The sequence below is a fragment of the Neopelma chrysocephalum genome, unplaced genomic scaffold (genome assembly GCF_003984885.1).
Source record: "Neopelma chrysocephalum unplaced genomic scaffold, ASM398488v2 Primary Assembly neopelma1_96942, whole genome shotgun sequence".
Lineage (NCBI taxonomy): Eukaryota > Metazoa > Chordata > Aves > Passeriformes > Pipridae > Neopelma > Neopelma chrysocephalum.
Genome location: NW_020925585.1, coordinates 1,870,444 through 1,884,618, shown reverse-complemented (window position 1 = coordinate 1,884,618; position 14,175 = coordinate 1,870,444). Strand labels below are relative to the sequence as shown.

The 14,175-nt window shown below is 37.7% G+C and overlaps 1 protein-coding gene across 5 annotated transcripts in view; it reads left to right on the top strand.

Moving 5' to 3' along the window:
- Nucleotides 1-14,175, top strand: part of ZNF608 (zinc finger protein 608) — an 86,743-nt gene that overhangs the window by 44,752 nt on the left and 27,816 nt on the right. The window lies entirely within an intron of this gene.

Below are 14,175 nucleotides of genomic sequence, written 5' to 3'. Positions count from 1 at the left end.
TTGTTAACCATCATATTTAGTTCAGAATTGAAAGACAGTGGGTATATTTATATGACAGAAGCATAAAGTTAGACATTGCTCAAAAATGAGGCTTCGTTATGTCCATGTTGCAGAGAAGTGGTCTGTGGAGAAAGTAGGGGTTTTTGGCTAGCTACATTAACAGAACACCTCAAACGCAGCTATTTTCTACTGTCATGTGAGTCATCTGCTGACCCAGTATAAACGTCGACCAGTATGAAAATGTCATGTATTCAGAAAGAGTCTTTACATGTATATTTTCAGATGTTTTGTTTAATGTTTCCTCTTTCTACTGTTTGTGATACCAGACCCAGTAAATCAATGGATTTAAGGAGCCAGAGATATAAGATTCTTTATAGGCTTAAAGGCACTTAAGAGTCTGACACCTAGTATGCGTTACATAGAAACTAGTAACAGAAGAGAAATGGGCTGAATCTCACAATGGGTAGCCACAGTCTGGCATAAAAATGTTTGTGGTTTATTGAAGCTCTGTGTGCTTTACAAAAGGAGTCTGGAGATTGCACTTCAGTACACAGACTATCTGAGAAAAGTTTCAAGAGTTTAATGTTACAGGATTCAGACTGCAAGACGGATTTAGCTGTAGTTAAAAATCTCAGCAGTGTGCCCGACCTTATCAGACTATGCACGTGTTTAGGGACATAAATTCTGACATTGTCCTGTAACTGGCTTCTGCACTGTTTCTCATGAACTCCCTTGAAATATACAGTGCTGGCCGATGTTTGAGGTAAGGAGTGCCTACTACTTGTAGTCTATTTTTGATGTTTCTATCTAAAGTAAATGAAGCAAATGGTAATTTTAGAGTATCCACAGAAACCCCTCAAATGGTTTTAAACCACTGGGACTGACTATGAACCAGGTGCACATGGTTGTGATGTGGCTCTAATGAGTTGCCATGAATCAGCTGGGCTGCAATAACCAAACCTTTGCAGGCTCTTTGTTCATAGCAAACAGTAGATAAATCATGTCAGTGTAAACCCTCTCAGTGAAGCAGAAATGCAGAATAGGTTATGGATGGTCTCTGCTGGTAGAGGAAGGGAGATATGTGTCTGATAGGAAATATTTTTACTTCCTTGAGTTTAATTTTGATTCTTTTGCAAAACACTTCTTTTTCCAAAAATGTTCAATTAGTCATTCATTTAAACATAAATTTAAGTTTAAAGCTGTTTGTCTAGGTAATGGAAAGCATCACAGATTAGTGAAGATCTGTAAAAGAAAAAGAAAATAAAAGAAAAAAAAGAAAAAAGAGTTGAAAGCAGAACCACTGCTATTTTCCAGGCTTTCTAAATGCACTAGAGAAATTATGCTAGCTCATCACTCCTTCCATTCTTTCCCAACACCATTGCTTCAGCTTTTTGAAGACTGCAGACCAACCCTGGAAGAAAAACACTTAGGAAATTTGTGCTGTTAAATGTTAAATTTAGTATTTAAATGTCAGTATTCCTTCTTGAACATAAACACACCACAGGGTCTAACTAGTGCTAGTCTTTCAGCTTTGTTTAGAGAGGCTGCATGTCTCTATTGCATGAAAGGATGTGAAATTTGTTTACTCCCTAGTGCTTCTCTTGTTGCTTCACTCTTAGGAGTACTGATTTAATGCTAAGCAGAGCATAGCCACAGTACGGTCATGATAACTGACCAAAAATATCAGAAGTGTCGTATTTACCCTGGGTAGTAATGGCCAGCATATCTAAAAAGACCTTGCAAATGCCATATTTTACAAAGTCAGTGAGAAACTGGGTGCAATTCTCTTGGTATAAACCAAAGCAGAGAATGAAAAAACTTAACAAATTCCAGACAGTGCTTACATAAAACTGTGGATATTACCAGACTGCTACAGAGGAAGACTCCCCGTGCTGCTTGTACATACATAGAAAATTCTTCCTTTTACAAACAAGCATATGGGAGCAGGGAGGGTGCCTAGAAAAACGAAGGAGGATAATTGAGATTGGAAACATTTGCTTGGGGCTATTTGAATGTGAAACTGAGCCTGCTGGAGCAGTGAGGTTATGAACACTGAAGGAGTTGCTTTAAGAAAAGCAACAGTTTTGAGCATTTACTGCTCAGAAGTGAAATCTCAACAGCAGTAGATTGCTTCGAAGTGAGACTGTTCTAATACATACTTGGAACATGTTTGGATTTGTAGATAGCAGGGGGAGAGATGACTGCTAATGAAGTATGTATGTTTGCAAGTGTTTTCTTACTAAGTAAATACCACTAAAGTAAGGGATGAAAGCACAACTGAAATGGCACATTTAGTTGGTGTGGTTCAGGGATTAAAAGACTTATTTAAAGTTGTTCTCACAGTCACTCTTAATTTTGTGCATAGTTTAACTAGTTAGGACAAGCTGTTGTCTTCCAGTTTTGTTATATTCGAACCAGTGCCGATCTTGTGCAGCGGTGAATGAGAGGTTCTCTCAGTTGCTGGACTACATGTTTTTACTAATACAGATTAATATAAAATTGAAAAATAATGCTTTTTTTCTTTCTTTCAGGCTACATAGTGAAAAGTTGCCTTTACCATCATGACTAGCTTTCCTGTGTAAGATCAGTGTCTGATCTAACATCCAGCTCTTCATTTTTTACAAACAGTGGAAACTTATATTTTGTCATCCTGAGGGATATTCATAATTCTTTCCAGTTATTACTGATGTACTAGTAACTTTTGGTAATTTTTGGTAGCAAGTGGCAATCCCAAAAGCAGAAGGAAAAACTCAATTTAAAATTTTTGAACAGTGAAGAGCTCTTTGACATTTAGGGTTAATAAAATTTACATCTTAAGTTTTTATTCTAAAGGAAGGAGACAGGAAATGTAGAGGTTGAAAATGTAGAAGTTGAGGGTGAAGAAAAAGAATACATATATAAAAAAAAAGATAAGCTCAAGGCAAATACTTTCTTGATTTAGTCTGAAAAACTAGATCTAGATTTACTAAAGCTAGTGTTGCAATGGAAAATACAATTGAAGTTAATCGATCTTAAATCCCCAAGGGCCATGAAATTTAGGATTAAAAGAACCCAAGAAGTATCTGGGATAGAAAACAAAAGGCCAGTATTAGTGCACTTTGCTGTAATTTGGTTTTGTTTTTTTTTTATTTTTCCTAAGGAGAATCAACTAAAGCAAAATCACTTATGGGTCCATCAAAATTAACATTGGTTTGTATTTACTAGCTTCAAATTTAAATCTCAAAGGAATTTAAAAGGGATATAGCTATGGAAATAAAAGGCTGCAGAATTAGTTTCTAAGGGCAGATTTTACCACCCTTATTAAAGATTTAATCAGAATAAAAAAGAATATTTAAGAAAAACCTTCTTTTCCCCTTCTTTTTCTTCCCCTTGTTGTGAGATGTCAGTTACTTCTTAAGCTTAGTTGGTATGTTTACTAGGGCTTTGCTTGGGGCAGTATTTTAGTGTATTTAAGTGGTTTTCTTTTGTTTGAGTTTTGTTGTTGTTTCTCTTTGAGGGTTAGAGGTGGATCAAGTGGTTTGCTATTTCTCTACTGATTTAGCTAATAGTGTAAACATCTCCTTTAATAAAATGGAACTGACATTAGTTGTCAGGAGATGGCAGTTCTGCAGCCAGACCCTAACACTGAGGATAAATGTTGTGGAGAATCAGTTTCAAGCAGGGGTAGTTCCAGATCAATCTTCAATTAATCTTAAGGTGGTTTTTTTTCCCCCCAGACACTTAAAACTTCTGCATTTAAGTACGTTGAAACAAGTAATTACATTTTACTGCCTATTTACTTTCCCCTGCAGTGACTGAACCTGTACTTCTTAACCTTGCATTCATACAGAGCTGGCTTTTGTGGATCTTTGAAAGCCCAAGGCTATGTGATCTGCTCTAGCTGGGATTTAGAAACAGTAAGAAGAGTCTCAGGTTTCACTAAAGGAGCTGTTTTCCTTAGGGAAGAGACAAGCTGATGTCAGCTTTTAGCAGAGTATGACTTCTAATGTGTTACGGATTTTAAAATGAAGCTTACTTTATAGGTTATCCTCTGCAGTTTTATGAAAGTCCTGAAAGTTATGACTGTAGGTTCTGTGGAGAAAGTTTTGCAATAAATTAATATTGCTTCTTGAGAAATTTTGTTCAAATGCCACCTGTGACAGTGAAGCCAGTACAAGTTTGTTTCCATCCAAGCCAGTTTCATCCAGAAGAACCACTAGCTATTGGTAGACTTCATGTAGCTTTAGAGTAAAAAGAATCATTGGTTACAAGACTAAGCAATTTAAAAAAAAATTTTTTTCCCTGTGTTGCAGCAATTCCCAGCTAGAGACCTATGTTTAGAGGTAATAAAATCTGAAGGAAAGACAGTGCTACTAATGTTTATTACTTAAAGAAAATCAGATTATTTTTGTTGAATTCTGAAAGACAGAATGGCTTTTCCGCATAGCCTGCACACACTTGAGAAAGCCTTTCACTTTTCCGCTGTTGTGTGAAAGAAAGAAAAGGTTTTCCTTGATAGTCTTATAAAAATTGAGAATTCATCATTTTTAAGCACAGCAGACGTGTGACTTTTAAGTGGTAAAATAATTTAGTTCTTTGAGAGTAGCCAATTTCTGAGCTTTCTCAAATTCATCAATTTTTTGCAAACCCCACCTAGGCCACGCTTTTTCCAGGGTGCAGGGCTACTTAAGATGGGAGTGAAAGATCTTGGGTTTAAAATACAGTGACATGGTAGTTTATTCATTAAACTGGCTAGTCAAGGTTGGTTACAAACAGATTTATCTGGGAAAGTATTCAAACATACTTCAGGGGGGAGAGAAAATGTGGCAGCAGTGGTGTCTTCCCATCCTCCCAAGTATTAGTGGAAGGCTGAGATATCTCCACAGTGTTTGGGCTTCCGCTGGCCAGTGCACAAGGGTGGAGGCATTAATTGGACCACAGGCATTTTCATCCAGTCCAGCTCTTTTGGAAATTTCCTAACTTCCTGGGGTTTTTTCTTTTTTTTTTTTCTTTTCCCCCTTTATTTTTTCTTTCTTTCTTTTTTTGTTGTGTGTGTATCCCAAAAGCTGGACAGAACTGATTTCCTTGAATTTTCCTTATTCCAGCACTTAAGTTCTGGTGGCCTCAGCAACTGCACTCTTATGCCAAAGTACTGCTTCTTGCTGAACAGGGAAACTGTAGGTGCCAGGGAACTTGAAATGAATTTTAAATGATTGCATTTCCCCTGCAAACACATTCCTATTGACAGTGGAAATGAAGTTGTATAGCATTTTAGTAATTTATTTCATGATACCCACTGAAGGGTTTTCTACTGGAACTGACAGTCAGTTTCTCCCTTGGATAAAGATTAAAGGTGGCACAGAGATTCGAATTTATCAACTGGTGCATTTTTATGAAACATGAACGAGTAGTCTAACACCATTTCTTTTTACTTTGATTCTGCCCACACAAGTGGCACATGAAATTAGTAAAAATAAGGGGGAAGAGAGACTCTTGAGGGGCAGGAGTGAATCTGCTTGGTTTTGCTTCGAGGCAGTGGGTGGTGATTGCATTACAAATGGTTCTGTTGGTCTAGACAAGCAAGTGACAGGAAATAACTTAGAGAAAATGTTTTTGTATCCCCAAAGCGTTATCTTTGAGAAGCACAGTTAGTAATGCTGTTGTGAAAAGAAACTTCCATTTGGACAGACAGCTTGATGTAGGCAAAGCTGCTAATTTGTTTTCAGCTTCAAGGAGATTTAGAGTCTTTGCATCTTTGGCAGTAACACACAATGTAATTGTTTCCCTTCCCCTTAATCTTCAGTCTAGATGTATTGGCTTAATGTAGGTAGGAAAGGCTGGAATGTTGACTGTCTTTGCTGCACCAGATAGCTTATCCTAACAGGCGAGGAGAAGTTATTCCAGGACTCTTGACTTTCTAGTATGTGAGGAGAATGCTTGCTGTTCTTTTCATTATTACATCTAGTGGCAGAAATGCTTTTGCTCAGAATGGAAAATAAATTGTTGGGTATGAAAGGAGGTGACAGAATTAATGTTCTTGCACTGGCAACGTTACTCAGTTATTGGGGGCTCTCTGTAAATAACAGCTTTACTTTCATCTATTTTCTGCCTTTTTCTTTCACAGAAGTAATTTTGTAACACTACAATTTTTAAGTAGTTTAAAAAAACCTAACTGTGCACCAGCAGATTTGTTTGCATTTCTATTACTCAGTTTGGCACTGTTTGTGGGCAGCAGCTGCTTACACTTTTGGAATATGTGCCATTAACATACCGTTGGTTGAAACCTAGCTCAATTCACCAAAACTACAATCTTCAGAGAAGGGATATAGCACATCATTGAGCAATTAAATTATTTAGTCAATCCAGTGGTTAAGCTTGGGTCAGCTTTGAAGGGTAAATTTCATTGCTGGGATACATTCTTGGCTATGATTGAATGCATGAATAATCTGTCTTTGAACCTTAAGATGCACAATAGACACAATAACTCTTGAGTTGAACTCTTGAGAGTGGTTGATTTATGGGCAGCTGTTGAAAGTGGTCCCAGTCAAATTATTTTTTAATCTGTGAAGTAGAAACCTGTAGTATATTAATTACTGTATATCATTGCAATGTAGACAGAAAAAAGCTGTTCAAGTCTTTACGACACATTTTTAATTTATAGATTAAGAGGAAAAAGTAATGATTTTGACATGGTACATTGCCATAAACCGAAAATCACTTGTCAGGGCTCCACCAGACAAATAGCTGAAGGCATTGTTGACCTCAACTGCTCAGCCAGTTGATCTGTGTAAGTTACCTCCCCTTTAGCAGAGGCAACAACAGGGACTGTGTGTTCTCCCCAGTGCCAGGAAGTTCACAAACCTCATAAGCCAGCTCTAGTGTCATTTACATTAATGTTGTGACCAAGGATCTGACACACATTGCTCCTTTCCCTGCTCCAAGGTCCCTAGCCTCAAGCAAAGGGCTGGGGCTGATATATAGGAAGATGTAACATTCACTATACCAAGATTTGGCCAAGTTGATCTGCTGGAGGGCACCGTTTGCTAAAAGGATGAGGAGGTCTCTTGTGTGATCAGCAACAGTGGCCTGGCACAGTGCCTTTTTAGTGTTGGGGAGGAGGGAGCTGTTCTTGAGTCAATACTGATTTCCAAGCTATTGTGTCTACATTGCACAGTGCTAGCAGTGTTTACTGATTGTTTTAAGACATTTTTCATTATAAAAATTATGTCCTGGAAGCTGGTTTTTTTAGATAATTCTGAGAATTAGTTACAGAAGGAGCAATTTGATTTTATTTTCTTTCAGCTAACAGGCCAAGCAGATGGGAAAGCAGACCTGGAGTAGTTTTGCTGGCTGACTGCCACGATTCTGTAAATTTTGAGTTTATGGATATGTAAGAGTTTTATTTCTCCCTTTTTGGAAATGTATGCCTGTAAGTCTTTGGGAAATTAATCGCTGGTTTCCTGTGAAATGTGCACTTGTGAAACAAATGTTGTAGCAGTGTGCCATGCAGACCCTGTGTTGTGTCAATTAGGAAGTGTGACATCAGCAAACTCCGTAGACTGTCAAAGGCTAAAGCACTTTTCAAAGCATCCTTCCTTCACAATTCTCTAGAGAAAGGATTAAAAAATGACAGAAATTTGAACTGCAGTTCAGTACAGAGTTATTGTTTGCCTTTGCCACTCAAAAGGCACAGGGCTTGTAATTCTACCCAAATGAGATTTTTAATGCCATTTGACTTACACTATTTTGTCTTTGAAATTAATAAGACATTCAAATTTTCAAACCTGTATTAATAACTGTGAGTTGATCAAAGCTTGGAAATCCTAAATTCAACATTCCACAGGGGGAAAGAAGAAAAATACAACCCGTGTTTCACCTTTGGTCTGTCTCCCATCACTTCTTACTACTCCCTGCACCTCCACACCAGAATGACCAGCAAGAAAAGAGTTACTTAAGCATTTATTAACTGTGGTATTGATGATGGCATAGCCACTAATTACACGCCAAGAGAGCTACATTTAACAGTAAAAAATGCTAGGGTTTTAAGCACATGACTGACAGCCTGGGTCATAGTTCTTTTTTTGTAGCTTTTTCCCTCGAAATTTAAAGAACTCAGATTCTTACTGCTCAGCATTTGGATCTTCGAGATCAAAAGGCCTTTCCTTCAAAGAGTTTCATGTTGTTATTTAAATGGTAATTGTATCTATCCTCCGTTTGACTTGTGAGCATTTTAACTTTAGTAGACTTGGGATTTTCATTATTTTCAGTTCTGTGCTTCTAACGGAGGAGGTGATTTGGGGAATGACAAAGATTAATTGCAAATTTGGAAGCTAGTTACTAGAGACAAGAGCTAATAATTTTTGGGAACGGATATAAGCTAATTCAGCAACGTGTGTTCCATAATGAATGATTTTGCTGCTGTAATAATCTGTTGCTTTTTTACTGAAGGCTTTTGCATCTAGAGTAGTTCCTTACTGACAGGTGAATGTTTCTGTATGGTGTGAATTGTGAAGTAGACATAAATTATGGGGTTTGTTGAACTATTTGCCTGCAAAATTCTGATTTAATATGGTACTCTCTGGAAAGAAGGTCATGGCCACGAAACTGATCTCCAGAAAGGCAGTGCTTAAAGACAAGTAATCTTTGGTGTATACCTTCTACTGTAATCTTCAATACTTTCTGGTGTAGAAAAAGTAATGGTCTCATCATGTGTTTGGGAGACAGAACCAACATTTTGCTTTACTTTGTACTCACTCTTTACTGAATTGGACTTCAGTTCCTCTGTTGTTCAGTCTATTCCTTCAGCTGTCTGTATGATGAAGAAACATGAAAACTGCTGTCCTTGTTATCCAGGAAAGACTAAAATACTTTCCCCGACAAATGTATTGCTATCTGATATCACTGTTGTCGGGGTACAAAGAACTGCTGCTGATGAACATGATGAGACACAACTGTATTTCCTGTGCTTGATGACTTGGTTTATATTTTACTTGGGGGTGACCCCAAAACACCCTCAGGTATAAGTACTGTTTAAGTGGCTAAATTGTATTCAGGATTAAAATGTCTTTGTGCTAAACATTTAACAAGAATCTGCAGACCTGCTTCAGAGAAACAAATAGTTGAATGTGACAGTTTTCAAAATGCAACAATACAATTTATATATGGAAAGGAAAGAGGCATCTGCAGAGTCTACAGAGAGGTCTTTGTGTTGGTGGTAGAGCACTAAGGGCTGCATTAAGAACCTCTGGTGTTTTCTAATAATGTTAGATGTATCTTCCTATTGACAAGTTCATTTTCTATTGGCTTTAGACCACCCAACATCACATCTAACCTGCAGCCGTTTTTCCCCTACAGTCTCTTTCCTACCCTCCCCCAAATGTATGGTGCATGTGTATTCATGGTTTTGCTTTCTATTCACGAAGGTATCCAGCTGGGAAAATATAGTGTGTACAATACTTTCTGCCTTCAACTGACATTTCTCATAAATTGCAACAGAAACACTGCTATCAGCAGCTAAATAGCAGGTAGAATACAGCTCTACATAGCAAGTCTCAGCAGGACGCAGAAACTATGGTTACCAAATTTCCAAAGAAGAAAAGGTGGGGAGGGAGAGTTTCTATATAAGAATAAAATAACTGGGGAAGGGGGATGAGAAACATTTAAATTGGCTTCATTGAAAGCTGCCTTTTTTAGAAAAGGGCTTATAGGGGCTGACTCAGTGGCTTCAGCATTTGCTTTTTGCTGAATTGTTGTTTTAGAAGACCTCACAAGAGGTTTCTATTATAAGCAGTGCAAAACAGTCTTTCCTAGTTTGTCTTTAAAAAAAACCCTACCCTCCACACCTATTCCTTGAAATACTTTTTGGAAAATACGTAATACTTAACTGCTGCTGTAGTATAAGGTGTTTATGATAGAAAGGCTGGGTCAGCCACAATGCATTTATGCAGGAAATACAGCTTTGGTGGAAATGGGCTAGTAAACAGCATTATGTTCCTAATCATAGGATTTAGTAAGTTTCCATTTTGCCCTCAACTCTATTTAAACCCAAATCTTGACTACAAAAGGTTAAAAAACAACCTCACAGCATAGCTTAGAAAATATATCACAGTACTGATTTTTCATGTCTGGGTTTTAATTGTTGTTTAGTTGGTTTTGTTGTTCTGGGTTTTTTTTTTTTAGTTGATTTGGGGAGGGTATTAAGTCAGCTGAGATCTTGTTTATCATAGGTAGGTCTGTTCTTTGTGACCATGGCAAAAAGGGCAGGAAATAATGATCTTAAATTGTGGCAAGAGAGATTAAAGTGAGGCATTAGAAAAGCATGTCTAGCAGCAAGGATAATGAGGCTGTGGAGTAGGTTGTCTAGCAGCTTGTGGAGTCTTCCATAAGAGGAAAACTTATATGAACATTTTTTAGGATAAATAGTGATATTGCTTCAGAAGAAGGAGGAGTGGACTGATCCTCTTAGCTAAGTCCTCTTAGCTCTGTAGTCCAGTTCTGAGATCAGGATAGTTCATAATTGATTCTGGGTTTGGTTTCATTTTTTTGTTTGTTTGTTTTTTGTTTGTTTGTGGGGTTTTTTGTTTGTTTTGTTGTTGTTTGTTTTTTTAATTTACTTCTCACATGGGGATTTCCTAAGAAATTAGGACATGGTGTGTCACCTTCTTTTTTTTTTTAGGTTTAAAATTAGTTGAACAGAATTAGTGAAATATTTTAAAATGGCCACAAAAAGGAAATTCTGCTGCTTAAACCAGGGCTATATATAAATTATAGCAGACAGCTATTAATCAAGGGCTCCTGGGAACTAAATATGGAACAGAGAACAACTCTCTTATAGACAACCTAGTAATGAAGAGACCAACTGTTGAATCAATACAGCTGAAGGAAGAAGAAGGAGTGAGTGCAGATACACTTTGCTGGACTGTTACCCCTATGCTTGGCTTAAGCTTTAATTTTTCATAGCGATACCTGGCTAGTAAATATCTCATTATAATTTTGAAGGATGCTTCTCAAGTAACCTTTGCTTTTCTGTAACACAATCCTTTAAAGCTGTCTTATGAGCAATGCGGGAAGACAGTGTTACAAACATAGCACAGCACATTGAGATCCAAGAATACTATTCAAGTCTGAGTGAGGCACATAAATAACACCTAATCTTCCTTCTGAGAGGACAGCCATTTGGTTTCCGTTTGGAGAGTAATGAGGATGTATGACTCTTCTCCTTCAGTTTATCAAACTATTTTCAATGACATATTTTTCCAGCAGTAAATATTTATTAGCATTTTTGTTTGTTTATTTCTTTGAGGGGTATGGGTTATATGCTGAGTTTTGCTTGGAGAGAAGAAAAAAGACAACTCTTCGAGGTCTCAGAGATATGGTCCGGTCTATTTTATTTATGCAATCTCTAAGACAGTTGGCAGACAGCCCTCAAGAGGCAGAATCTCACTCTTAGTCTTTTCACTTTGCTCATTCTTTCCTATAATCTACTGGTAATAGTATTTAAGGTTTTTCTAGTTCTATGTTGTTTTCTCTGTAGAGAAAGAGTAATAGTGAGCTTTACCAATAATGTCCTCTTTGATTCATTGTTCATTTGGGTTCTTTCTGCAGTTTTCCCTTGCACTCCTGAAGTTTTATGAAGTCTAAATATCTCATGAATTTCTCAGTTGGTCTGCTATATACTTTTGTCAAAGAGCAGTTGTTATCCATTTGGTTATCTAACTGTGAATCTTCTTGACAGTGAGCAACTGGCTTAGAAATACATTACATTTCTCTCTGTCTAGAATCTTGAAGAAAAAGAGGATATTTTCTCATGGACAACAAGAGAAAAGCCCTGCTTTTCTAAGAGTATTGAAGATAGATAGTTTACTAGTCTCCCATTGAGAAGACCTTGAAAAAAAGAGATCTTTAACCAAGAACACACAACTTTTGATTGTGCCTGCTACATTCTCTAGGCAGGACATGTGAGATGTAGAATCAGAAAAGTAAGTTTGAAGCAGATTTGCCTTTTGTCATTTTTCATCTGATATACTGAGTCAAGTCTTTGCAAGTCTTTAGATGATTAAAGATAATTTAAAAAAAAAATATTTTCAGGAAAAAAAGTGAAACTTTTTGAAAGGAATAGTTGTTAAATTCATGTTTAGGAAATACAAATTATTTCATGAGAGTGCTTATACCTTCAGGATCCCATCAGTGTAAACAAAATATTAACAGTCTTTATGATCTCTTTGGTCAAGTTTGCATTTCTGATCGACCAAATGCAGATTTTGATATTCTCAGAAATAGTTCTCATTCATGAAACGGTTTTATCAAGAAGAGGAAAAAAGGCCTTTTCGGAGGACAGAAGCTAAAAATAGTATAAGCTTGCAAAACTTAAGGAAAGTTAGAATGGATCTGTTGGGCAACAAGGAATCTTTGCCATAGAATCCTACTGTTTTTAAAACCTTCAAATGAAGGGTAAAGGTAGCAGCTTTCTACCAGCCTACCAATACTGACATGTAGAAAGAGATCACAAAAACCTAATGTGGGTTTCTTTAGGTGTAGCTCTTCTGTATCCTCCAACCTTCTTCCTTGGTTTCTGACTCAATTCATCATGCAGCCGTTTTATCTGTCTAGCCCCAAAGGTTTTCTCCTAAAAAAAGAGTGTTTCTGATTGTGCATTGTGCATGGGTCTGTGCAAAGAAAAATAAGGCTTCTTGTAAGTAATGCTGACTGGATCTGGTATGTCTGTAGTATAGTGAAGGGAAAAATACATAGCCTTTACAAATGTTTTCCGTGGACAATGATGAAAAACCTAGTTAACTTTTCTTTTTTTTTTTTTTTTGAGTAGTCTGGTAGCTATTTTAGATGGTTTCAGATCTTTGTTAAGAATATATCAGTTCCTGTTATTAAATCTGCAGTCCTCAAGTCTCCACTGATGTTCCTTGTTTCAAAGACAGGTCTCTTCCTTCTGTGGTGTTTTCGTAGATAATTTTCTTTCTCAAAATTACATTTGCAGAAGGTCTTCAACCAGAACAGTAAAGGTCTTCTAGGAGAAAACATCCCCTTACCAATGGACACCAGTCCTACTTTTGCTCGGTTCCCAAGAGGCAGAAAGACCCCATGTTCTTGTGTCCCTTAATAGTTAAAAAAAATGTATGTTCTTACCTTGATCTCTAGTACTCTTTTCTGTCTCTGTTACAGAGGTAGGGTCCATGAGAAAGAAACCCTGCCTTTGTAATCTAGGTAACTAAAATACTCAAAGATCATTGGCAGAACCTCTGAACACAGCAAAACTGTGAGGAAAAGGTGCCACAGTCTTGGCTGCCTTCTGGGTGAGGAGAGAGGCTTCTGCCAAAGATTTGAGATAGGCAGCCAACTGTCATTCCTTTCACACCTTCCCAAAGTGTTACAAACTTCTTGTCATGGCATCTGTTGTTACTGCATTTGGTTGTCTACTGCTCAGAGATGCGATCCATCAACAGGAACCCATGGGTGGAGACATATGGAAGTCTGACCTTTTTCCCACTGCCAAACTTTCTCTCTCAGTGCTGCCTTCTTTTCCTGATGAAATGTCCTGAATCTGAGAGATTCTACTCCATCCTCCCCTCTAAGTGGCCTTAATCTGCTGATGAATATTGCACAAAAAGTACAAGGGAGCAAAAACAGTACTATTTTTGCTGATTAATTTTGTGGTTTCAGATGGTCATATAATTATAGAGTACACTGAGTTGGAAAGGACCCATGAGGATCATCAAATTCCAAATCCTGGCCCTGCACAGGACTCCCCAAGAATTACACCATGTGCCTGAGATCATTGTCCAAATGCTTCTTGAGCTTAAGCTTGATACTGTGACCACTTCCCTGGGGAGTCTGTTCCAGTGCTCAACCACCCTCTGGATGAAAAATTTTTTCCTGATACCCAACCTAAGCCTCCTCTGACTCAGCTTCATGCCATCTGCTGAAGTCCTGTTACTGGTCACGAGAGTGAAGAGATCAGTACCTGTCCCTCCGCTTTTCCTCCTGAGTAGGTTGCAGACTGCAATGAGGTCTCCCCTCAGTCTCCTCTTCTCCAGGCTGAACAGACCAAGTGACCTCAGTCACTCCTTGTATGGCTTTCCCTCCAGACCCTTCACCATCCTTGTGGCCTTCCCTTTGAAACTTTCTAATAGCCTAATGTCTTTTTTTATACTGATGCCCAAAACTGCACACAGGACTCGGGAA